Genomic DNA, 25,438 nt, shown 5'->3' with positions numbered 1-25,438 from the left:
CATGCTATGTTTGAGTGAACTTGAGAGAACCTTTAGCAGCAATACAAAACAAAAATCTTTGTCTCATCTGAAATATTTGCACCAGTGCCTTGCCTTGGAACACATAAAAATACTTTGATACAAAAAGTAAATTTCTGATCTCATTGCCAAAATTATTACACATTATTTTGAAATGCTACAACTTAAAGACAGCACTCTAATATAGTTAACACTTAACATGACATTATCCAACATAGTTTTAAGAGATGCTGCCATTTTGTTACCTCCTAATACTTGTTTCTGAAGCTTATAGGAACTACTTGAATACTTTTTTTCAATTGCTTTTCTTATAAGTCATTTTCAGTTGCTTTCCTATGGCTTACTCATCATTTGTAGACTTGGTCACGTTGTGAATGAGTTACTTCATGGTATGTTCAAAGTCATTTAAATACCTTCCTCTGTTTTGATGTATGTATTGAGTGTTTTTCAAGGCTATAAACTCCCTTAGGTTTGGCCACAGGAACAAAGTGTACAAAAATGGAGAATAGGAAGAGCTATAACATCCATACTCTCATTTAGTTGAATTATAAAGATTTTAGCTGTCTTATTCATCACATATGTTGGATGCCCAGTCTTGGGTGCTGTGAGCTGTGATATCTGACAATGGTACCAATATTTCAGAGGCAGGGCAGCCTGGTCATTTAACACATTCACTGTGGGGTCAGTAGCTCAGGAGGTAATAGGGTTCACCCAGTGTGTTTCCTTCACATGTGTTGATGTAACTTACCCTGAACAATGTTTTTAAATTCATTTTTACCATTTAAATACTACTGGTCCAGACTGAGTAAGCATCCTTGAAACTATATTGTAGTCCCATCTACAGTCCTACATCAAGGCTTGTTCCAAAATTGCTCCAGGTCGTAGACTTGGACTTTAACTCCATCTTTATCTCTATGCCCACCTTACAGAGTCCTCCAAGGAATGTTCTAGAGAGCCCATCTTTCTGTATAATCAGTCTATTTAGAGTGGAGCAAGTGATGAAATTTAATGTGAAAGATTCCTTGATTTTCATATTATCCTATTGTCTGAAGATTCTGATCAATCTAATAAATATGCAGGTTAGGCCTAGTCTGGTTTTCTTTATCCAGGATCCCTTCTATCCCCAGCTAGAGCCACTAGATCACTAAATCAATCGTATGTGCAGGCTGCCTCTGATTTATTTCCCTCGCTGCTGCTGGCCTGCCCCTGCCTCTTAGCCCTGATTGGAATGTTTCAATGTTTGCTTTGTTCTAATATGCTGTCCCTTGTACTCTCTTTTAAATAGCCAGCCTCTGACTCTCTTGGTTCTTGTTTACCCACCTTTTCATCAGCCCCTTCCTCATTCTTCAAGCCCAAATTCCAGCTTGAAGTCTGGGTTCTACAATCTGTTGACAGACTTCCTCGAAGCTTATGATCTGCATTCCTGACCTTCCTAGGAGTGTCTACCTCACAATTTTCTGATGTTATGTTGTGCAATGACACCTCATTTTGTTTGTTTTTGCTGTTGCTGACTGGACCATTGTATATCAGATGTGGTGTTTTGCCTGCCAGACCAAGCCTTCCCGTATTGCATGGGAGTATACTAGTCGCTGTGACCAGACTGATTTTAAGTTCTAATCCCTCTTCCCACTCCTACCCTCAACCTGCTCAGACCTGACAAAGTAATAGGGAATTGCCCACCCATTTAAGTCCCACAAAAAGCCATACTGCACCACTAGCCACTTCAATTATGATGAGTGGTTTTATGGGAAGAAAGGAATTGCAGGCTGATGATAGTAGCTTTGTTGAGTTGGTAGCACTGGATCCAGTCTCTGAGGGAAACATAATGGTTGGATTTCAACTTTGTAGTATTATTCCAGGAGCATCTGTATAGTATCATAAATATGGGATCTCACATGACGTCTTCCTGTGTCTCAGAAAAATGGACAGAAAGCAGGTTTCAATAATCTTTTTTTTTTTTTTAAATTTGACTTTAAGTTCTGGGATACATGTGCAGAATGTGCAGTTTTGTTACATAGGTATACGTGTTCCATGGTGGTTTGCTGCATCTATCAACCTGTCATCTAGGTTTTTTTTTTTTTTTTTTTGGCAGAGTCTCACTCTGTCGCCCATGCTGGAGTGCAGTGGTGTGATCTCGGCTCACTGCAACCTCTGCCTCCTGGGTTCAAGTGATTCTCCTGCCTCAGCCTCCTGAGTTGCTGGAATTACAGGTGCACACCACCACACTTGGCTAATTTTTGTATTTTTAGAAGAGACGGGGTTTCACCATGTTGGTCAGACTGGTCTTGAACTCCTGACCTTGTGATCCGCCCACCTCGGCCTTCCAAAGTGCTGGGATTACAGGCTTGAGCCACCGTGCCCGGCCTGTCATCTAGGTTTTAAGCCCCACATACATTAGGTATTTGTCCTAATGCTCTCCCTTTCCTTCCCCCTGAGCCCCTGACAGGCCCCGGTGTGTGATGTTCCGCTCCCTGTGTCCATGTGTTTTCATTGTTCAACTCCCACTTATGAGTGAGAACATGTGGTGTTTCGTTTTCTGTTCCTATGTTAGTTTGCTGAGAATGATGGCTTCCAGCTTCATCCATGTCCCTGCAAAGGACATGAATTCATTCTTTTTTATGGCTGCAAGATTAAAGAATCTTTTGCAACAGATGGGGAAATTGAGATTTAGATTGATCAATTGTTGCCCTTGAGATCACACACAGATTTGTTGATAGGATAGATCCTAGGTTTTGGTTTTGGGGAATAACAATCCACTGTCCCAGGGACTTCCAACCATTTGATGAAAGAATGGTTTTTAGTTCTCTGAAGCCTTAAGGTAATTTAATTTCAGAGCTGGTCTGGAACTGACCTTGGAGATTGCCTGGTTATTAGTCTAAACCCTCATTTTCAAGGTACTGATGACAGAGAATAGGAGGTGTGTTCCATTTCCCTACCCCGGATTGTATGACTGATGGGAATGGAGAGGTAGAGTAGGACAGAGGTGTATGGTCTATCAAGAAAGGCTTGAAGTCCTCTCTCAATCTTTTGTGCAACCAGTTTTATTAAATGGATGGAATTCAATGGGAAGTGAAATAGGGAACAACCTCTACCCAAAATCCCACCCCACCCTCCACTGCCTTCAATAATGTTAGGCTCTTAATTTTTCCATTTTTCTTTTTTAAAATAATATTTTATTGGCCGGGTGCAGTGGCTCACGCCTGTAATCCCAGCACTTTGGGAGGCCAAGACAGGCAGATCACAAGGTCAGGAGTTCGAGACTAGCCTGGCCAATGTGGTGAAACCCCATCTCCACTAAAAATAGAAAAATTAGCCAGGCGTAGTGGCAGCCACCTGTAATCCCAGCTACTCGGGAGGCTGAGGCAAGAGAATTGCTTGAACCTGGGAGGCAGAGGATGCAGTGAGCTGAGATTGCGCCATTGCACTCCAGCCTGGGTGACAGACCAAGACTCCATCTCGAAAAAAATAAAATAAAATAATATTTTATTGTTTTTTGCATAATGTCTTTATTTTGCAGAAAATGCTTTCTGCTTATTGTCTTTGGCTACTTTGTCAAAACTCTAGGTATGTCAACTCTAGCTATGATACCTGACACAAAAGAAGCCTGAACATTACTTGAAAGCAACAAGGAAGAGAATGAAAGTTTGTTTTTTATCTCACTAAAGTAGGACCATTGTTTACAAATTCTGGTATGCCAAAGTCATCTATATGCTATATGAGAAACAAACAAGAAGTTTCTGGACCCTAGTGAACAGTTTTTTTTTTCTGTGAATCATGGTGAATTAGGCCCAACTGCATTGCTCCCAGCCTTGAATTCACCTAGATGACTCAGGACAACACTGCCACTGCAGATTACCAGCAAAGTGGGAGGTGGTGATGGGACTTTTTGATAAATAGTAGAATATGTATTCCTTCTTCTATTTTAAAATGAAGTTAATAAGGCTTTATTTCCTTCCTTTGACCCATGTGACCGCCATTTTATACCTAGTAGATCCATCAGATGAACGCTGGTTGCAAAGTCATTGCATATTTCAAGACATAGGTCTTGATTCACATGGAAGGTGGTGACATGGCTGTCTATGAGGCTACCAGTAATGTTGGGCTGAGGCATTGTACTGGCTGTCAGGCGTGTCTGTGTCTGTGACAGTCCCTTCATACAGTGGGGATCCTAGAGCTAGTAGATGGATTGGTGTTATGACTCATGGGGCACATACTGATGTGGGCAGGCATTCGAGGCTGGACCAACTGACAGGGGATTGGAGCATGGATAAACACACAGATGAATTGTCAGAATTGTAAGGCTCTTGTATCGGTTTGAACCCTGAAAGCACACCAATGAACAACACAAGGCGGTGTGGAGCAACACGCTGTTTTAATGTGTGCCTGGGTGCAGATGGGCTGAGGCTTAAAAGGGCATCAGCACCAAATGAGGACAGGGCAGCAGTTTTATAGTCTCCTGTAAACAGGAAGTGTCTCAGTCTGATGTAACTGCTATGCAGTACCTGGACAGCAGTACCTCTCTCGGTCTTCAGGGGGTACATGTCTTCCGGCCAGCTCTCTTCCTGCTTCTGCCATCTTGCTGACAAACACTGTTGGCACAAGTGGTCTTGTGCCTTGGGACTAGGCCTCAGAAGTGAGGAGTTATTCACCACCACCTCCCCCCCGCCGGCTTCCAGGCCCTGGGGAAAGTCTTTCATTCTTGTCTATTTGGTTATAGAAAAAGGGAAAAGCGACGACTTTCTCAATAACTACTTCAAGCGTGACATAGGGGTGGTGTGGCCACCTTGGAAACAAAAACTTAATTTTGGGGGTATTTTTGAGAGAGGGGTTGGTATTCATCATGTCGTTGCAGCAGGAGCATCGTCTGGATTGTCTGTTGGTTAACTATGGTTTCAACAAGACTTTTATTAGCTTTTATTATTAGTGGGATAATACAGGGCAGAAACAGGAGGAGCCCAGTGATGAAGATTACTGTCCCTACCAGCATTTTAAATCCTCTTAAATTAGAGAACCACCCTCCTAGAAGGTTTGTTGGGTCCCATCCCTTCCAGGTTTGGACTGGTACATGGGCTACTTTTCTGATGTTTGAAGCGATTTATAGTACTGTTTTTCCATTATCGTCTATGTTAAGACAACAATTGGAGATATTAAACTTACCACAAACCTCACCTTCTGAAGTTGTTTGGAACTACCCACCTGGAGAAAGTACAGACAAAGACTAGAAGATAGTGGAGCTGTTTATCGGGTGGGATGTGAGTGAAGTCTACTTGCCAATCTTGCCCAGGTACCTGTCTCTGGGCTTGGTGGGTAGGAAAAGGCAGTGGCTGGAGGGAGCCCTGGGGTGACACTGAGTGGCAGATAGAGCAGGACTGGGTGATTTCTTGAACACAGCTGGAAAGGTGAGGACAAGTGAGAATAGGGCGGAGAAGTTGTAAGAGAGGTTTGGAACTGACATGGAAAAGTTGTGGAGACTTTGGGGGATAGGGATTGTTTGAGAGTGAGGAAGAACGAAGCGCCCTTCCTTGACCTACCATGGTCCTTGCTTTTGAAGGTTTTGGGCTCAGAAGTCCTCCTTTTCTTCCGAGGATTAAAGAGGAGAGAACAAGGACAGGGACAGAAACTGGCCTTGCACAGGTTGTAGGTGTACTTGTTTGGCTACCTAATCTGCTAGTGCATTTCCAGCTGCTATAGGATCATATGGAGTTTGGTGGCCCCTGCAATGAATGATGGCAACTTTCTGTGGGAGCCTGGCAGCTTGAAGGAGTTTGTTGATGAGAGAGCCATGTATGACAGGAGTGTTTTTTGCAGTTAGGAAACGCTGTTCTTTCCAGATGGAAGAGTGTGAGTGCACTATGTGGAATGCATAATGAGAATTTGAATATATGTTGATCTGTTGTCTGGCTGCTAGAATGAGAGCTTGAGTGAGGGCAATGAGTTCAGCTTTTTGGGAGGTGGTTCTTAGAGGGAGCATATTGGCTTCAATAGTGTGTGGGGGGGTGACACTATAAAATAGCCAGCATGTTGGTGTCCTTGATGTAGGAAGGAGCTGCCATCTACAAACCAAGTAAAGGAGGCATCTGGAAGGTGTTGGTCTGTTAGGTTTGGAAAATGTATAAGAAATGTTTGAACAGTGTTCACACAGGAGTGCGTAGGGTCTTGGGTGGTTGTAGCTTCAGGTAAGAGTGTAGCCAGGTTTAGACAGGAGCTGGTTAGCATGGTGATGTGGGGAGTTTCTATGAATAGAGCATAGAGTTGGAGGAGCCGTTGGGCAGAGATGAGACTTAGTACACTGCAGTGAGCTAGCATGTCTTTGATGTTATGGGTTGAATACACTGTTAGGTTGGCATGAAGAGATAGTTTTAAGCTTTCAAGGGTGAGGACAGCAGCTGCTGCCAATGCTTGGAGGCAGGCAGGCCATCCAAGAACTGTGGCTTCAAGCTGTTTAGGCAACAACCTGGAAGGTGGGTCCCTTAGACTGGGTTAGAACACTTATTGCAACTCCACACCATTCATTGGTGTAGAAGGAGAAAGGTTTGGTGAGGTCTAGGTCTGGGAGAGTGAGGACGGGGGCTGAGGTGAGAGCCTTCTGGAGTAGACGGAAAGGTTAGGTAATAGGCAGTGCAGGGTTTAAAGGCTCATGGAGAGGGCCTTTAGTGGCTTGGTATAATGGTTTGGTGAGTAGAGCGAAGGAGGGAACTCAGAGCCTAAAATATCCTGCTAGTCCTAGAAAAGAGATAATTTCTTGCTTAGTTTGTGGAGGTGGGAGGGACTGGAGGAGGGATATGCCGTCGGTTGTGAGCCCTCGGGTTTGCGGGGTAAGAGCTAGGCCTAGATAGGTGACTGGGGGGGGGGGTGCTTATTTGTGCTTTCTTAGGGGAGACCTGATGCCCCCATTCTGCCAAGAAGTTTAAAAGAGAGATGGTATGGACATTGCAGTCTCTTTGAGAGGGTCTACATAGGTATAGATCATCAACATACTGAAGGAGAGTGGATGGTTTTAGGGATAAGGTACAGAGGTCACGAGCCAGGGCCTGCCCAAAAAGGTGGGGGCTGTCTCTGAAACCTTGAGTTAGTATGCACCAGGTAAGCTGATGTGAAAGGTGGGTGTCGGGGTTTTCCCATGTAAAGGCAAAGAGGTTTTGGGAAGCAGGGTGTAAAGGAATTGTGAAAACAGCATCCTGTAGGTCTAGAACAGAAAAACAGGTGGTGTTGGAGGGAATTGCAGAAAGTAAAGTATATGGTTTAGGAACTACTGGACATACTAGGGGTATGGCTTGGTTAATGAGCCTGAGGTCCTGGACTAAGCAATAAGTTCCATCTGGCTTTTCGACAGGTAGAATTGATGTGTTAAAAGGGGAGTCTGTTGGGCAGAGTAGGTGACTGACAAGGAGGTGAGAAATGATAGGCTTTAGGCCTATGAGAGCTGCTTGGGGGATGGGATACTGCTTCTGTGATAGGAACTGGGTGGGGACTTTAAGAGTAACGTGGACAGGGGTGTGGTGTTTTGTGATTGAGGGTGTGGAAGTATCCCAAACAGTGGGGTTAACTATGGATGGGGGATAAGGAAAGGTTGCATGTTTTAAGGTGGGAGGTTGGAGGAGTAGAAGAAAGTTAGAAGCCCCGGAGGGGTCTGGGTTGATGCGTTGGGTACTGTGGGGAATGTGGAAGTGGAGAGTAGGGTGGAGTTTTGAAAGGATGTCTCTACTTAGGAGCAGAGTTGGGCATGAGGGCAGGACTAAGAAAGAGTGAGTGAAGGAAAAGGTGTGCAGGGAGCAGAAAAGTGGAGAGGTGGCTCGGGGTTTGGAGACTTGTCCATCAATTCCCACAACAGAGACTTGGGAGGACTGGATGGGTCCTGAAAAATTAGGTAAAGCAGAGTAGGTTGCCCTGGTATTAATTAAAAAACATACTGGCCTACCTGCCACCATCAGGGTTACCCTTGGATCACATGAAGAGATGGTAGTTGCCGGGGTGTCTGTTCCAGGGCACTGTCAGTCTTCAGCAGCAAGGCTGATGAGATACGAGTAGGAGGTTTTGACTGGCTCAGGAAGGGATGGGGGCAGTCCTTGTGGGGGCTGCTCACAGTCTGACTTCCAGTTGGGTCCTCCACAGAGGGGGCACAGCCTGGTGGGCTTACCTGGGTTTGGGCATTGTCTGGACCAGTGGCCTTCATTGCCACACTTGAAACAGGCACCAGGTGGAGGTGGATTGCTAGGAGGCTTCTGTGTGGAGCTGCGGCCCCGTGGGCCCACAGAGCCCCTGATGGCAGAGGCAAGCATTTGAAACTCTGCCTGTTTTTTGCCTTTTACTTTTCTCATCACGATTGTTAAGGACTTTGAAAGCTAAATTAAGAAGGTCTCGTTGTGTGGTTTGAAGGCTGTTGTCAAGCTTCTGAAGCTTGCGCCGAATACTGGGGGTGGATTGGGAGATGAATTGAAGGTTTAAGATAGTGGTTCCTTCTGGGCTGTCTGGGTCTAGGTTGGTATACTTTCTCATGGCTTCAGTTAAACGAGACAGAAAAGGGCTGGGTTTTTGTCGGGACCTTGGGTGATTTCTGAAAGCTTTTCATGGTTGACTGCTTTATGAGCACCCTTTTTGAGTCCTGTAAGGAGACACACAATCATGTGGTCTTGATGGCGGCGTCCAGGGGCCCTGTCTGGATAATCCCAGTGGGGGGCCTGGTTGGGGACTGCCTCTGTGTCACTAGGCTGGGCAGGAGCTTGGTGATGAATTGTATCAGCATGCGCCTGAGCTAGGGTCCAGATACAATCCCAGTCTTCTGGGGTGAGTGTGGAAGAGAGGATAACATAGAGGTCATGCCAGGTTAGTTCATAAGACTGCGTGAGGTACTGAAACTCTCTAATATAAGAGGTAGGATCTTCTGGAAATGAACCGAGTCTTTTGTTAATTTGAGAGAGATCAGTGAGGGGGAAGGGAACATGAACTCTAACAATATCTTTAGTTCCTGCTACTTCCCAAAGTGGGCACTCTAGCACAGGCGCTGAAGTAAGCGTGGGGCATGGGCCAAAGATGGCACCTGAGCGAGTATGGGAAGGAGAGAAGGAAGAGCCTGGAAGTGGTTCCTGCTGAGGGTTTGAATGGGGAAAGGGGGGTTGAGTTAACAGGCAGTGGAAGATAGGGGCGTAAGGTGGCGGGATGAATTTGCAAGCCTCAGGAGAGGGCGGTGGGGGAGGACAATGGGTACAGGCAATTCTAGAATTGTCCTGAGGAGGGGACGGTGTAGAAAAAGAAGTGAATACTGCTGACTAGGAAGATGACGGCTGGGAAGATGGCGGCTGAGAAGCTAAAGAGGAGGCTTGGGGGTTAAAGAAGATGGTTGAGAGGGGAGAGGTAGGGGCTGGGAGAGGTAGACAGCAGACTGCTGGATCAAACAAGGAAAAAGAGGTGGGGTGGGGAGGAGGAAGGTGATCTGGGTGGTGAGAATGGAGGAGAATGATTTGAACAGGTGAGCAAGAATTGCAGAGGTCAGGTTGTGATCTGAGTGCAAAAAGGCCTGGACATAAGGAATTTCTCCCCATTTCTCCAGTTGTCGGCAATAATTGCTTAAATTAGTTAAAATTATAAAGTCGAATGTTCCATTTGTGGGCCATTGGGACCTGTTATGTAATTCGTACTGTGGCCAGATTGAATTGCAAAAAAAGACAAGGCGCTTAGGGCGGATATCTTGCATGAGGCCTAAGGTCTGCAGGTTTTTTATGAGGCAGCCTAGAGGCTGCCTTTTGGAATGGAAGACTGGGAATTTCCCATAACGGAGGGTAGGCTCGGGAGAACAGGGAAAAGGAGACCATCCTGGACGGCCGGAGGGAGATGATAAAAGGAGCGATGGTCACTGCTGCCTTTTTCAAGGCCTTGTTCATGTTCCCTTCCCCCTCACTGATCTCTCTAAAATTAACAAGACTTGGTTCATTTCCAGAAGACCCTACCTCGTATATTAGAGAGTTTCAGTACCTCACCCAGTCTTATGAACTAACCTGGCATGACCTCTATGTTATCCTCTCTTCCACCCTCACCCCAGAAGACTGGGACCGTATCTGGACCCTAGCTCAGGCGCATGCTGATACAATTCATCACCAAGCTCCTGCCCAACCTAGTGACACAGAGGCAGTCCCCAACCAGGCTTAGAGGCATCCCCCTAAGACCAGATGATCAGTGAGTGCCTGGCACATGCCAGAGCCTTCTTGGACCAACATTGGATCTTTGGATTGGAGAAACCAAGAGAGGCCATGTGGATTTTTCTCTGTTAACCCGGCTCCTGGGAAATTTATCAGTAGATGAGATCAGTGACTGGTGTGCATGCACAGAGAGGTGACTGGAGGCTGAGGAGCTTCCTTTGTCCGGTTGCTGTGGACTACCGTCCAGGGTGGAAGGACACAAGGGACGCGGACTGGAGCCCCTTCCAAATTTCGGCACCAGATGTAAGGCTCTTGTATCAGTTTGAACCCCGAGAGCGCGCCAATGAACACCACAAGGCGGTGTGGAGCAACGCGCTGTTTTAATGTGTGCCTGGGTGCAGATGGGCTGAGACCTAAAATGGCATCAGCACCAAATGAGACCGGGCAGGGGTTTTATAGTCTCCTGTAAACAGGAAGTGCCTCAGTCTGATGTAACTGCTACACGGTACCCGGACGGCCTCTCTCTCAGCCTTCAGGGGGTACGTGTCTTCTGCCGGCCGGCTCTCTTCCTGCTTCTGCTGTCTTGCTGATGAACGCTGCTGGCGCAAGTGTTCTTGTGCCTTGGGACTGGGCCTGAGAAGGGATGAGTTATTCACCCCCTCACCCCCTTCCCACCCAGCTTCCAGGCCTCAGGGAAAGTCTTTCAAGAATGTGTTGGAGAACTGTTCCAGTGAGCACAGGGCTAGGGTAGGAGGATGAATGTTGGTTCCTCAGGGCAGGGTATCTTTCACAGCTGTATGTGGAAGGAAGTGAGGGAGGCCTCCAAACTGAGGATGGGGGTTGGCAGGTGGACAGAAGGTACTGGTTCTAGGAATAAGCTACCCACTGAATGGGAGTTCCTAGATTGGGGTTCTTCCTGGCTGCCTTGGAGTTCTTCCATCATATCTTTGTAATTGCTTCTTTCCTTTGCATCCAGGGAAGCTTTTGCAAATGGATTGTGTTTAATTTTCAGCTGTGAGCTCTTCATTCTGATAAGCTGTCACAGTTATTTATGAACTAGGTCTCGGAAAGCAATGGCTAGTGATCATGTGTTGTGGACACCCCACTCTCACTATGTGAATTCGAGGCTGGTGCTTATTAAGGAGTTTGACATAATCAGGCCCCCTCTGTGTAGCTAGTTGTTGATCTTGACTTTGCTGAGGGAGATGGGCACCTTCATCTAGTAGGGCCCTGAGTTGGGGGAATTGGGCTGGATGGGCACACACCTGAGCACCTGCAGCTCAGGCTTGCCCTCTGGCACCCATTCCTGGTTCCCACTTCCGGTTTTCTTCCAGCGCTTACTGTGGGCCTCCATGAAGTCCAGCAAGAAGGAGTACATGGCTCTTAAAGCCAGGCCAGACATGCTTGGCACTGGAAACAACTTCCTGGCATTCCTGGTGGTGATCATGTCATTGGTGAGCTCCTTGAAGCATAGCCACAACTTGCTCTCCTCCAGGCCTATGTGCCACTTTCACTCTACATGGTCACCCTTCTCAATGCCTGGCTTGTTGCTCATGCTTCATGGCTCTCAGCAGGTGGTCCACTCGGTACTGCAGGCTCTTCGATGCACACTCTTACCAGTGCTGTGGGAGCTCATTCTCCTGCCTGCCTCCCCCCCACCCCCACTTTCTTCTAAGCCCCAACTTGCTACTTGAGAACCATCTTTACCTCTCCAAGACCTATGAAGGTGCCTGGGTCCCTGTATAGACTGGGAGGAGGGTAAGGACGGAGATCTGGTCAGGAAAGGCACTGGTGGTAAGGGGGAAGGTTATCATACTTGAACTCCTGAAAGGCATGACTAGGGCAGACCTCTTGCTCTTTTGTTTTTGCATCCCTTGTTTTTTGGCAGGTGTTTCCCAGGTGTATTAGTCCATTTTCACACTGCTGTAAAGATACTACCTGTGGCTGGGTGATTCATAAACAAAAGAGGTTTAATTGACTCGTAGTTCTGCATGGCTAGAGAGGCCTCAGGAAACTTACGATCATGGCAGAAGGTGAAAGGGAAGCAAGGACATTCTTCACATGGTGGCAGGAGAGGGAGAGAGCACACAGGGGAAACTGCCACTTTTGAAGTATCAGATCTCATGAGAACTCCCTCACTATCAAGAGAACAGCATGGGAAAACTGCCCCCATGATCCAGTCACCTCCCACCAGGTACAATTTGAGATGAGATTTGGGTGAGAACACAGAGTCAAACCATATCACCAGGATCACAGAAGTAGTGGAAGTGGATAACTAGAAGAAAAAGGGCAAAAATCCCTTGCTTATCTGGGTGCCATCTTTCTCTTGGCCCTTGATGCTTTCCAGATGTGACATGCTTACATATGTCTTCTCTCTCCTGAGCTACACTTCTGCATCTTTGGAGGCCCCTCACTTGGGATGTCTCTGCTTTACCCTTCTTTGAATTTATCCTGAGCTCCTGCTCCTGGAGGTTGACCCCACAACCTGTTATTGAGTCAGCCCTTTTAGGCCGGGTCACACACGATGTCTCAAGGCTGGGTTACCCTTTGCAGTGTGCACTCAGATCCGGGGCAACTCACATCGTTATGCAAAGGGTAGCCTGCTGCACACCCTCTGCACTCTACTTTTGCACACTGGTTCCAACCAACTCTTCAGTGAGAAGCAGAACCCAAGCTCTGTGTTCATAGGCACCCAGATTCCAGAGGACATCTGTCATTTTCTCTCATGAACTGTCCCTGGATGTAGTTCAATGACATTCAGCCCATGGAGCCTGCAGTCGCTCCCAGCCTCAGTGAGCAGTTTTCTGGGAGCCCTCCAACTCTCCCACCCACCACTGCACTTAATGAGTATGTAGGAGGTGTTGGGGGGTGAGGTGACAGAGAAGCACTCTAGAGAGGAGTGAAATACTATAGCCCACTCTTACTGGGTCTTTCCAACCACCTCTTAAGATTAGTAAGGTTGAATGGGGTACAAAGGTGAGAGTCTAGGGGCCTTTAGTTTTCCCCTTGGAAAGTCTTGGAGGGGAATTCATTCCATGTCCTATTATAATTATCTGGAGAGGTCAGCTCTACATTCAATTGAACCTGTGAGTGGATTTGGCAACTGTCTTGAGCTTAGCCCTGGTTGCCATAACTCATTAAGTTTCTCACAAGCATTTACTATGTTAACAGAATGCTGGGAATGGGGTGTGGGGGCGGGCGGAGGAGAAGAAGAAGACATTCACAGTTAACACCTCTGATGACATCTCTGATAGCAAATAGATACTATTACAAGACTCTATCCACCCAAGAGCTAAATCGTTAGTCACAGATACAAAGTGCTGTGTGGTCTTGAGTAAGCCTCTCAGTTTTCCCATCTATAAATCTAGAGTAGCAGTGCAGATTTACTTGGCAAGGTTTTTCTGAGGATTAAAGTACCCTAAATCATGTAATTAAAATGAACATAAAGTATTTTCCAAATTTGAAGAGCCATGGAAATGAGAAAAATAATTACTAAGAGACCCAGTGAGGGGCTATGTTTGAACTGTTGGCCATTCCTTGGGCAGTAGTAATTTCCTGGCAGGAACTGGCCTGGGAGGGCCCTTGACAGATGTTGCACAGAGCTAGTTTAAGAAGGGCTGACTGGCATGTGGTTATTATTTTGTCTTTGTAAAGCTACAGTGTGAGGCCTGTGACAGCAGGAGGAGGCCGTGAGGTATTCACTTGACAGCCTGCCATTGTCAACTCTAATGGGAGAGAAACTTCAGTGGCTAGAAGGGCAGCCTCAGGTTGTAAGCGATTCATTTTTAGTTCAGCTGCAATAACTCCTGCTGGTGATTTAATCCTGTGACTTAGGAACTCTTCGTGTGCGCTTGAGTGAATGAATAAAAGAGAGACAGAGTGAGAGAGAGAGAGAGTGTGTGTGTGTGCACGTGTGCACACATGCACACACATTCATGTGAACAATTTCTATTCACTCACTTGTGATTACCAATGGGCCACATTCTATTTAGGTTTTGGAGGCTTGGCATGAAGCATGTTTTGCTAGGATGATTTGTTTTTTGGACAAGGAAGCTAACATAGTAAGTCATATGATAATTTAGTTTATGTCTTCATTGTTGCAGAATTTGGCTGATAGCAAGGGCAGTCGAGAATGATAGTCTCATATAGACCTTAATCCCAGCTCCTAAAGTAGAATGGAATTGTGGAAATCAAGTTTTCTGGTCTAAAATAAATGTTTTGTGGTATTCTTATAAAAGGAACAGGTTGAAAAGTCCCTGTGGAATCTTAATTTTGCTACTGCAGATTATTGAAGACCCCAGGTGAGCAAATCAACTGTGAGGAGGTGATTTTTATCAGTTGGCATTGAACAGACCACAGCATAGCTATCACCTGCATGGCCTTCCTTTGCCTTTGATGATCGTGTGTCAGTGGGATGGAGGATTTTTTTTGTTTTGTTTTGAGACAGAGTCTCCCTCTCTCGCCCAGGCTGGAGTACAGTGGCATGATCTCGGCTAACTGCAACTTCCACCTCCTAGGTTCACGTGATTCTCCTGCCTCAGCCTCCTGAGTAGCTGAGATTACAGGCGCGTACCACAATGCATGGCTAATTTTTGTATTTTTAGTAGAGAAGGGGTTTTGCCATGTTGGCCGGGCTGGTCTCGAACTCCTGACCTCAGGTGATCCTTGGCCTCCTGAAGTGCTGGGATTACAGGCATGAGCCACTGCACCTGGCTGGGATGGAGGATTTTAAAAGGAGTTGTATTGCCTTTTTGAAAAAAAAATCTAGAGGCACCCCTCCCCGCCTTTTATAATGACCCTTTTGACTGAAACTTTATCTTAAAAATTCCAGGATAAGGGATAAATTAGCCACTTGAATGTGATTTCCATGTGCTATAAATTTTCATATTCTCCCAAAATTCCTTTGTTCAAATCTAATTCTTAATGCGATGGCATTTGGGAGTGGGGCCTTTTGGAGGTAATTAGGTCATGAGGGCAGAACTCTGATGAATGTGATTAAAGGCCTTGTAAAAGAGGTTCCACAGAGATCCCTCATCCCTTCTACCATGTGAGGTCACAGGGAGAAAGCACTGTCTGTGAACCAGAAGATGGGTTTTCACTAGACACCAAATCTACCAGAGCTTTGATCTTGGACTTTCCAGCCTCTAGAACTGTGAGAAATCATTTCTGTTGTTTATAAACCATTCAGTTTATAATATTTTGTTATAGAAGCCCTGTTGGACTAAGATACCATGAATCTAGAGATATTTTGCATATTTTATTCACCGCTGTATCCCTAGGCCCTAGATATGACCTGACATTTATTTAAGGTGCTCAATAAATATTTGTTTGATGAATGAATCAATCGAAAAAGGGCTATAACCTCCTATTAGGAGTGATCTCTGGGTATTGGCTCATGCTTGCCTTTTGGGATCATCTGCATGGATGTCATAAGTGCTAAAATCTTAAGCCACGAGAAATATGGAGCTTGTTTCCACCACAGTGATTTTCTGTGAAATCACTACCCAAAGATTTTTCACGCTTTCCAAAAATATTTTTTGAATGAACACATGTCATGGGTGGGGAAGTTTTCCTCTTATTGGGCAGATATTTATTTTCTTATTTCATGCAGATGTCCCCTGTGATGTTAACTTAACCCTACTACTGGGATTTCCATTTTTTTGCATTTGAATCATACTCAAACCCATGCCAGAGAACAATGCAGTTCAGCTTTCTGATGACCATGTACAGTTTTTGCAAGGTGGTCTATCTTGTCCCTTTTTAAACTGAGGACTAATTTAGTATAAAAGATCATTTAGAGAACCTATTCCATCTATTCTAGCTTTGCCAGCATGCACAGAAACACCCAATGCCACAAAATCACTGAAATGAGACTCACACACCAGGATTAAGGGAAGATGATGCTTTTGATGAAACATTAGTGAACAAATAGAATTTTAGAATCAATGATAATCTCTGCCTCATTATGTAATTTAAGCCCCTTGATTTGTACCTGAGGAAACCAAAGCCCTGTGGAGCACAGAGTAAGGACGTATAAGAACTGGAGTTAAGACTTATGCCCTCTGACTGACAGTAAATTCTTTCCATAGTACTGTCACAGCATGCCACAGGGAACAAGTGTCTTTTTATCTTTTAATAACTGTATCGAATGCTTAAGGCCAGAAAGAAGAGTATAGATGTTAACAGATATTTGCACTGTACCAGCTCCCGGCCACCTGAAAGAGCTTGATGGGTCGGCATCAGTGAGTCTTGGAGAGTACATGAAGACCCGCTGCTCACAGGGTGTGAACTGGGAGTTGGAGGCAGTCTGGTGCAGGTGGAAAGGCATTGAACTGGGGTGGAGTGAGGAAGCTTAGGTTCTGATTCTGATCGAGCCATTGCCATGCTATATATATTTTACCTTGTTTAGTCCTAATTACCATCCTACTAGGTAGGGATGGTTATTCTTATTTTAGGAATGAGGAAACCGGGGCTTAGAAAGGTTAGGAAACTTTTTTAAATTAAGGTTATACAGGCTAATAAGTGGCAGAGCTTCATTTGAACCCCAGCCTATATATTACTACCCAAAAGTTACTGCCCAGTTTCCCTCTCTGAGCCTCATTGAAAAGAAAATGTTTGGATGATCTCTGACATTCCTTCCAGGTCACAAATTCTACATTTGATCTTGTTTTTTTTTTTTTAGTGATGTTTGGCTTTGAAGATTTAGTCCACCCCCTTTCCTCCCTCGTTGTTGGTGAACTGATTGTTACACAACCAACCTCACCTCATTGTTGGTGAACTGATTGTTGGTGAACTGATTGTTATATATGGTGAACTGATTGTTATATAGATTTTCACACATCTGTCTCCCAGGATAGTGTGCTAAGAGGACCATTGGAGACTGTAGAAGTTTGTTTCTTTTAGGTGTAAGCCTTGTTTCTCAGGGTACTATGCTTTCACTAGCATCTTAAATAATTAGGTGACAGAGACTATTAACACTTTGTTTTCACACAACACCAAGTAACTAAGAATTGCTATTATTTTGCCTATTAGCCCATGCAATCCTTAGCTCATAGACCAAACTATTGTCTTCAGATACATATTAGTCTCGATTACCCAGAGAAACAGAACCAATCGGAGACCTATCTCTATATCTATACCTATATCTTTCTATAACTATACATGTAGAAAAGGAGGGAGGGAGGGAGGGAAAGATGGAGAAAGAAACTATAAGGAATTGGCTCATGTGGTTATGGAGGCTGAGAAGTCCTAGAATCTGCAGTTGGCAAGCTGGAGACTCAGGAGAGCTGATGGTGTAGTTCTAGTGCAACTCTGAAGGTCTGAGAACCAGTAGAGCTGATAGTGTAAGTTCTAGTCTGAGGAGAGGACTGAAGACAGAAGACTAATGTTCCAGCTCAAAGACAATGAATGAATTGGATGAGGCTCACCCACATTGGGGTGGGCAATCTGCTTTACTCATTCTGCCAATTCAAATGTTAATCTTATCTAGAAACACTCTCACAGACATACTCAGAACAATGTTAAACCAACTATCCGGATACCACATTGCCCAGCCAAGTTGACAAATAAGTTAACCATTACAATATACTAGAACTATTATGTTTTTACACTTCAAGAGGTGTTGAAGTGACTCAGTCGATCTAAGGGGAAAAGGTGATATGCTATTAAAAATATAAACACAGAAAAAAACTGTATGTTTTAGTTAGGGTAAGCTAACTGTTATAACAAATAGACTCCAAAATTTATACTGGCTTAATCATAAAAGAAGTTTATTTCTTGCTTGTTACAAAGTACTGATCAAGTTACCAGGTCAGCGGAGTCCCTGCTAAAAGAGGCCTCTTCCATCTTTAATATGTAGCTTCTGAAGTCAGCCCAAATGTTGTCTTCATCTCAACCAGCTGGGAGGAGAAAAGAGCATGGAGAAGTGCCACATGGGAGGATTTTATGAGCTAGGCCAGGAATGGCCCAAGTCTCTTCTGTCACATTCTTTTGCATGGAACTCAGTCACATGGCTGCACCTAACTGTTTGGGGGCGGCTGAAAAATGTAGTTCCTGACTGGGCAGTCCATATCCCAGCATGTCCACTGTACCCTGTATAAAGAATCAGAAGAACTGAATTCTGGAATTGGCTTTCCTATTAACTGGTTGGTGATCTTTTCTTGCCTGTAAAATGTAAAAGCTGGTTGATATCCCAAATATCTTCTTGCTCTAGAATTCTATGTCTCTGTTTTGCTCTTTAAAAGAAAATGTTCTGTGTGAAGACAGCTAGTTCTTTGCCTGGATGCAGTGAAGGTCCTGGTTCATGCAGCAAACTTTGTCTCATGTAGGACTTAATACTGGCAAATCAGGGAGCCAAGTCTGGGGGCTCTTTTGATCCTGTACTGGATAAATTATTATTCACTGGGCATAGTAAGCATTGATTCCTGGGTGGCAGTTTACTGTATTTTAGGGGTCTTCTAAGTGGTGTGTGCCCCTGGCCCACATGAAGATTTTTCCAAAGGGTTAGGTGTTACAGCCAGCATTTTTAGAGGATCAGTTATCTTTAATTTTTATATGTACCTGCTCCTAAACTGATCAAAGAACATCTGCAATGAAAGAATTTTGTTAGTTCTTCTTTCCCACCTCTTTCACAGTTGCCCTTCTCTACCTTTACAAACGAAAGTCTACTGCTTACTCAGCCTGCATCTTGCATAGTTCATTGTTCCAAGTGTAGAAACCTCTAGGGCACCAAAGTGATTTTTTAAAATATGTGTCACTTATATTCAAGATATTAAACATACTTTCTCCATCTGGCACATTAAAGAGTATATTTATAATAAAAGTTTTGCTTTTTATGTTTAGTAATAATTTATGAAAAGTATATGTATTTATGTTGTTTTGATCAATTATGTACCACTCATAATTGAGAATACAGCTCAGTAAAACATTATTTAACTTATAGCCTGATAGTGACAGAAACTTAAAAAATATTTTTTATTTATATTTGATACTTTTAAATTTAAAACTATTTTGCCCTAAGAGAAAATTCTATAGCAAAGGTGAAACAGAAATACAATTTCAAGAAGCTAAAGGAGTGACTGTGTGTACTCGGGTGATGATTGAGATAGATTCCGCCCTTGTGGCTGATAAACTAGTGGAGGAGACATAAACAAGTAAATTAGCAAAAGTGCAAGATAATTTTAGACCATGATAAGTGCTATGAAGAAGGTAAGCAGGAGAGTGGTCAAAGAAAGCCTCTCAGAGGAAGTGGCATTTGGTATGAGCACAGAAGAGGTCTTCTCTCCTCTTGAGCAAATACATCCTCTCAGGTTGGGGCATGGATATGGTGGAAGGGAAGCAGAGCTTATTTCTGTTAAAAAGAGCTTGTTCATGGCTGGGTGCGGTGGCTCACGCCTGTAATTCCAGCACTTTGGGAGGCTGAGACAGGTGGATCACGAGGTCAGGAGATGGAGACCATCCTGGCTAACATGGTGAAACCCTATCTCTACTAAAAATACAAAAAATCAGCTGGGCATGGTGGCACACGTCTGTAGTCCCAGCTACTTGGGAGGCTGAGGCAGGAGAATCACTTGAACCTGGGAGGTGAAGGTTGCTAGTGCCACTCTACTCCATCCTGGGCGACAGAGGGAGACTTGGTCTCAAAAAAAAAAAAAAAAAAAAAAAAGAGAGAGAGAGAGAGCTTGTTTATGTATATTTTAAATGGATGCTGATGGAGATCAAATTGCTGTGGTATTTATATTCCCACTGGATACATTTAAAGGAATGACATAAGTTTGTGATATTTAAACTATTTCAATAGTCACCATACACTAGAAATTATATCACTTGCAAATATTTAAACTTACAATGAAAACTTTTTCATATCAACCTAAAATGAACAAGTGGTAAATAGTTTATTAAAATGTTTTTGGGGATACATGAGCAAAGGACTTTCAAAACCACTGGCATAGTAGCTTAGAATATGGGCTTTGAGTTTAGGCTGCTTAAGTTGGAATCCTGGATCCACTACTACTGGTCGTGTGATGAAGAGTCAGTTCTGTGAGCAACAGCATCTGAATCTGTAAAACAGAACTGTAATCCCAGCACTTTGGGAGGCTGAGGTGGGTGGATCACAAGGTCAGGAGTTCGAGACCAGCCTGACCAACATGGTGAAACCCCCGTCTCTACTAAAAAAGAAACTACCCGGGCATGGTGGCACATTACTGTAATCCCAGCTACACAGGAGGCTGAGGCAGGAGAATCGCTTGAACCTGGGAGGTGGAGGTTGCAGTGAGCCGAGATCTTGCCACTTCACTCCAGCCTGGGCAACAGAGTGAGACTCTGTCTAAAAAAAACAAAACAAAACAAAACAAAAAAACGAAAACGAACAAACACAAAAAGCACCTAAGAAGGAGGAAATTTGAAGTTTACATGAGATAATGCATGTCAAGTGCTAATCTCACAATAAGGGCTGAACAATGTTTTCTATATTATCAACATTATAACTTTGCTCTCAACTGTATAGTGCTGATTGAACTCTATTATATTTCATATGGTTGCAGAGCAGGCTGAAAGGTAAATTGTGAAATCTAGCCCTTTGCTGAACTGGAGTAGCACTTAGGGGCAAACTACACTATTCATTTCATTCTTTCCTACTTGCTTTATGTGTTATTGATTGATATTCATTCATTCATTGATAGTCCAAGTTGAGTATGTTTTGAGACACTGAGCAGTCCTGCACCTTGACTACAGTGTGGTCTCTTCTCCTCCTTGTAGTTCATTGAAGTCATTCCAAGGAAATTACAGATTTTCCTTCTCTCCCTGTGCACGTGTACCTCTAGAGTGTAGGGAGATGCAATCTTGAGAAGAGTACTTGGTTTCTCCCTGAGGACAAGCTGATGGCACTGGCTCTGTCTCCTGATGTCCTTGCTGTGGCTTCCTCCTTTGTTCTGCTAAGGCCTTAGGGCCTTTGTGTGACACAGCTTGGGATTACTAGGAAGAAGTAAATATTTGCAAAGGGTGTTCTGTAGAATGTTAAAAAAAAAAAATAGAAAAAAATTAAAGGCCAGGTGCAGTGGCTCATGCCTACAATCCCAGCACTTTGGGAGGCTGAGGCAGATGGATTACCTGAGGTCAGGAGTTTGAGACCAGCCTGGCCAACATGGGTGAAACCCCGTCCCTATAAAAATACAAAAATTAGCTGGGCATGGTGGCGCATGCCTGTAATTCCAGCTACTCAGGGGGCTGAGGCAGGAGAATTGCTTGAACCCTGGAGGCAGAGGTTGCAGTGAGCCGGGATTGTGCCACTGCACTCCAGCCTAGGCAACAAAGTGAGACTCCATCTCAAAAAAAATGAAAAAAAAAATTGCAAAGGAAAGGGGACCTTGGGAGCAAGTTAACATGGTCTGGTGAGGTGAAGAGAAAAGCTGAATGAAGGTGGCATTAGAAGGAGAGAGGATTTAAAATTATTGAGGGAAGTATGATTAAAGAAACTGGAAGATGAAGGTAAAGGATGGTAGAAAAATTAGCCTTAAAAAAATAGAGTCTGCCAAAAGCAAAAGTAAGGATTCACTAAGATACATAGCAGAAGGAAAATTGTGAAATGAAGTAAAGGAAAAATACAACTGATGAATCACCAGGGAGTTATAGCAAGGCCTTAAAAATCATTAATGGAAAGTTTAATGCCAAAATATTAGAGTAAAAAGATAGCTTGAAAGTACACAGCTTGTCTGTGCCTGGCTCCTAAAAAACACCACAGAACGGCCAATCCTTTGCCTCTGGCACCCACACAGCATGCATGCCCTGAAGTGAAATCTTTCATACCGTCCCTAAACTCCCTCTTCACACACAAGCTTTGTTACCATTCTTTTTATTTCATTCCCACTGGTCCAAAACTGTATATGCAACCTATAAGAACTGACCCAGCGGTGCTGCCAATGTGCAAAGACCTGCATCCATGGGCTGCCTACTTCTGGCAAAGGATCAGTTTGCTTAAGTTGTCCACTTCCCTTGTCATACTACTGACTTGTCAATATTACAAGTGTTTATTGACAGTCTTCCTTCTTTCAGTTGAAGGCCTTTCAAGTTAGGGACTGTGGCTCTTTTGCTTATTGTAGTAGTCCTGGAACCTAATGTGTGGAGAATGGATTAGATGGGGAGGGAGTAGGAGTTTACCTACTACCAGGGTAAGAAGTAGTTTTGGTGAGTTAAGGGTGACTTGGTTTAGGGAGTTGGAAGCTGCGGCATATGAAAATGTCTGTTTGAGACTTTTAGGAGATATGTTTTGATGAAAGAAAAGGACTTGGTAATTGATTGGATGTGGGTACTGAGCAAGGCAAAGTGTCAAGGATGACTTGGAGAGAGCTCTGGTTGGGTGGTGGTATAATTGAGTATAACAGAGAACACTGGACGAGGATCAAGTTTGTGAGGGAAATAAAAAACCCCTGAGATATCCTGGTGGAAATGTTGAGTTGGCAGTTGGATGTATGGAGCTGAAAGTGATGTCCTTTCACTCCCATTTCTCTAGACTTGACTTACTTCCTGATCCCAGATCTCTGTTTCCAACCAATTATTGAACATATTATCTGGAAAAACCACAGGCTGCTCATTCTCAGCATGACTAAAACTCACCTAATCATATTCCTCTGTGTAGCCTGGTTTCCTTCTTAAAATCTTAATCATTCAGTGGGAATTTTATTTTCCTGTTTCCTCTGTCTCTACCTGACCTGCAAATCCATTCCACCCTTGTCATGTAAGTCTTTTTGATCTATACGTCTACCTCTTATTTTCATTTCCACTGCCATTGTTCCACTCCCACTGCCTGATGCTCATTTTACCCCTGCCTATTATAATAGCTTCCAAATTTGTCTCCCTGACACTGTGATTTCTTAACTTCAAGCACACTTCCTTATTCACACTGGGTGCAATCTTTCAAAGGCTCAATAGTAAGTATGAGTTTTAACCCCACAGTATGTTAGAAAACGCCTTTCCCCTTCTGTCCTCTGCATACCTCACCAATCTTGTCTTCTTTGCTCAACCAATCTGTAATCAGATCTTTGGATAACCTGCTATTATACAAATGTGCACTCTAATTTAGGCACCCTTGTGCCTGTTGTTTCCTCTCTTCAGGATGAAGTTTCTTCACCTTTGGCCACCTTGGATACTGTTTTCTTAGCTTGGAATGTGTTTTCCTCACTTCATTCAAAGGACCAGCTTAAACATCACCTCCTCATAGAGACCTACACTGTGCCTGTGTCTTGGTTTAGCTCCCTTGCCTACTTTTCCTTTAAGACACTTATCACAATGATGATGGTATTATTTATGTGATCATTTATGTAATGACTATCTCTGTCACTAGATTAAAGACCTCATAGGGTCAGGGTCTGTGACTATTTCATTCACCATTGTGATTCAGCATCTGTGGATTGCAGTTGCAAGCATGGATAGGGATGAAATTATTCAAAGAGAAAATTTGGAGTGAGGAAAGAAAGTCAAGACAGAACACTAGGGAATACCAATATTTATGGAGCTGGACATGAAGGCAGATCCCACAGAGAAGTCTGTGGAGGAGCACTGGAGAAGGTAAGAGAACAGGGCAGAACAGTGTCATGGAAGTCAGTGATGGAGAGGATTCCAAGAAGAAGGAGGGAACAATTAATAGTCTGGGACCAAAAAAAAAAAAAAAGAAAAGATAAATGAACTTGAAGGCATAGCAATAGAACCTATCCAAAATGAAGCTTACACACAGAGATAAAAAAGACCAAGAAAAATAAGAGAGACCTGGAGGCAATAACATGTTGACTGACATATGTAAATGGAAGGCTTCAGAAGAGAAGAGAGTAAAAGAGAACAGAGATAATATTTAAAGAAATAATGACCAAACATCTTTCATATTTTATGAAAGGTATAAACTCACAGAGCTAAGAAACTCAGAACATGAAGCAAGATACCTACTAGGGAAACCACACCAAGAACTTCATTATCAAATTACAGCAAGTTACTAATTCTGACAAAAATCTTAAAATTAGAGAAAAAAGGGCACATTCCATACAGGGAACAACATAAAAATAATTACAACAGAGTTTTCAGAAACTATGCATGTCAGAAGACAATGGAATAACATCTTTAAAATGCTGGAACAAATTTTGTCAATCTAAAATTCTAGACCCAGAGAAAACACCTTTCAAACATGAAACATGTCTTTCTTTAGACAAAGATAAGTTGTGAGAGTTGGCCAGCACACCTGCAGTACAAGGCTTGTTAAAGGGAGTTCTTCAGGCAGAAGGAAAATGATATCTGATGATAATGTGGATCTACACAAAAGAATAAAGAGCTCTGAAAGTGATAAATATGTGGGTAAACTAATTTCATCATTTAAAAAATTTTAAAAAGGCAACAGTAGACTGCTTAAAACAATAAACAGCAGCAACAATATATTGGGGGAGTTCATGACATGAGAAAGTAAAATACATGACAACAATAGCACAAAGGGCATTGGGGGGGAAATGGAAGCACACCAATGCAAAATTCTTGTATTTTATGTAAAATATTGTAATGTTTTTCCAAGGTAGACAAATAAGATAAAGATGCATATTAAAAGCCCTAGATGAATCATTAAAAAATAAAGTATAGCCAATAAACCAATAGTATTGAGAAAATGGAATTTAAAAATACTCAGCTAGCGGGAGGCAGAGCAAGATGGCTGAATAGAAGCCTTCAACCAATTGTCCTCCTTGCAGGAACACCAAATTTAACAACTATCTACCCACACAAAAAAACACCTTCGTAAGGACTGAAAATCAGTTGAGTGACTACTGTACCTGGTTTTAACTTCATGTCACTGAAAGAGGCACTGAAGAGGATAGGAAAAACAGTCTTGATTTGTCAGTGCCATCCCTCTCTGGTTCCCTGGCAGTGGCCGCATAGCAAAGAGAATCTGTGCTCTTGCGGGAGGGAGAGCACAGTGACTGTGGGACCTTGCATTGGAACTCAGTGCTGCTCTGTCACAGTGGAAACAATACTGGGCAGAACTCAGCCAGTGCACATGGAGGAAGCATTTAGACCAGCCCTAGCCAGTGGGGCTTTATCCATCCTAGCAGTGGGAACTTGAGTTCTGGCAAGCCTCACCACCACAGGCTAAAGTGCTCTGGGGTTCTAAATAAACTTGAAAGGCAATCTAGGCCATAAGGACTGCAACTCCTAGGCAATCCTAGTGCTGGGCTCAGAGCCAGTGGATTTTGAGGGCATGCAACCTAGAGAGACACCAGCTGGAATGGCCAAGAGAGTGCTTATGCCATTCCTTCCCCAAA

General features: G+C 43.7%; 1 protein-coding gene and 1 pseudogene across 9 annotated transcripts in view; one reads left to right on the top strand and one right to left on the bottom strand.

Moving 5' to 3' along the window:
• RGL1 (ral guanine nucleotide dissociation stimulator like 1) overlaps positions 1-25,438 on the top strand; it is a 291,840-nt gene that overhangs the window by 62,456 nt on the left and 203,946 nt on the right. The gene's annotated exons all lie outside the window — the stretch shown is intronic.
• LOC117975135 (transcription factor NF-E4-like) lies at positions 7,906-11,553 on the bottom strand (annotated as a pseudogene).

This window comes from Pan paniscus, chromosome 1, assembly GCF_029289425.2.
Source record: "Pan paniscus chromosome 1, NHGRI_mPanPan1-v2.0_pri, whole genome shotgun sequence".
In the NCBI taxonomy this organism is placed as follows: Eukaryota; Metazoa; Chordata; class Mammalia; order Primates; family Hominidae; genus Pan; species Pan paniscus.
Note: the sequence above shows the minus strand (reverse complement) of the source record. Positions and strands in the feature narration are given on the sequence as shown.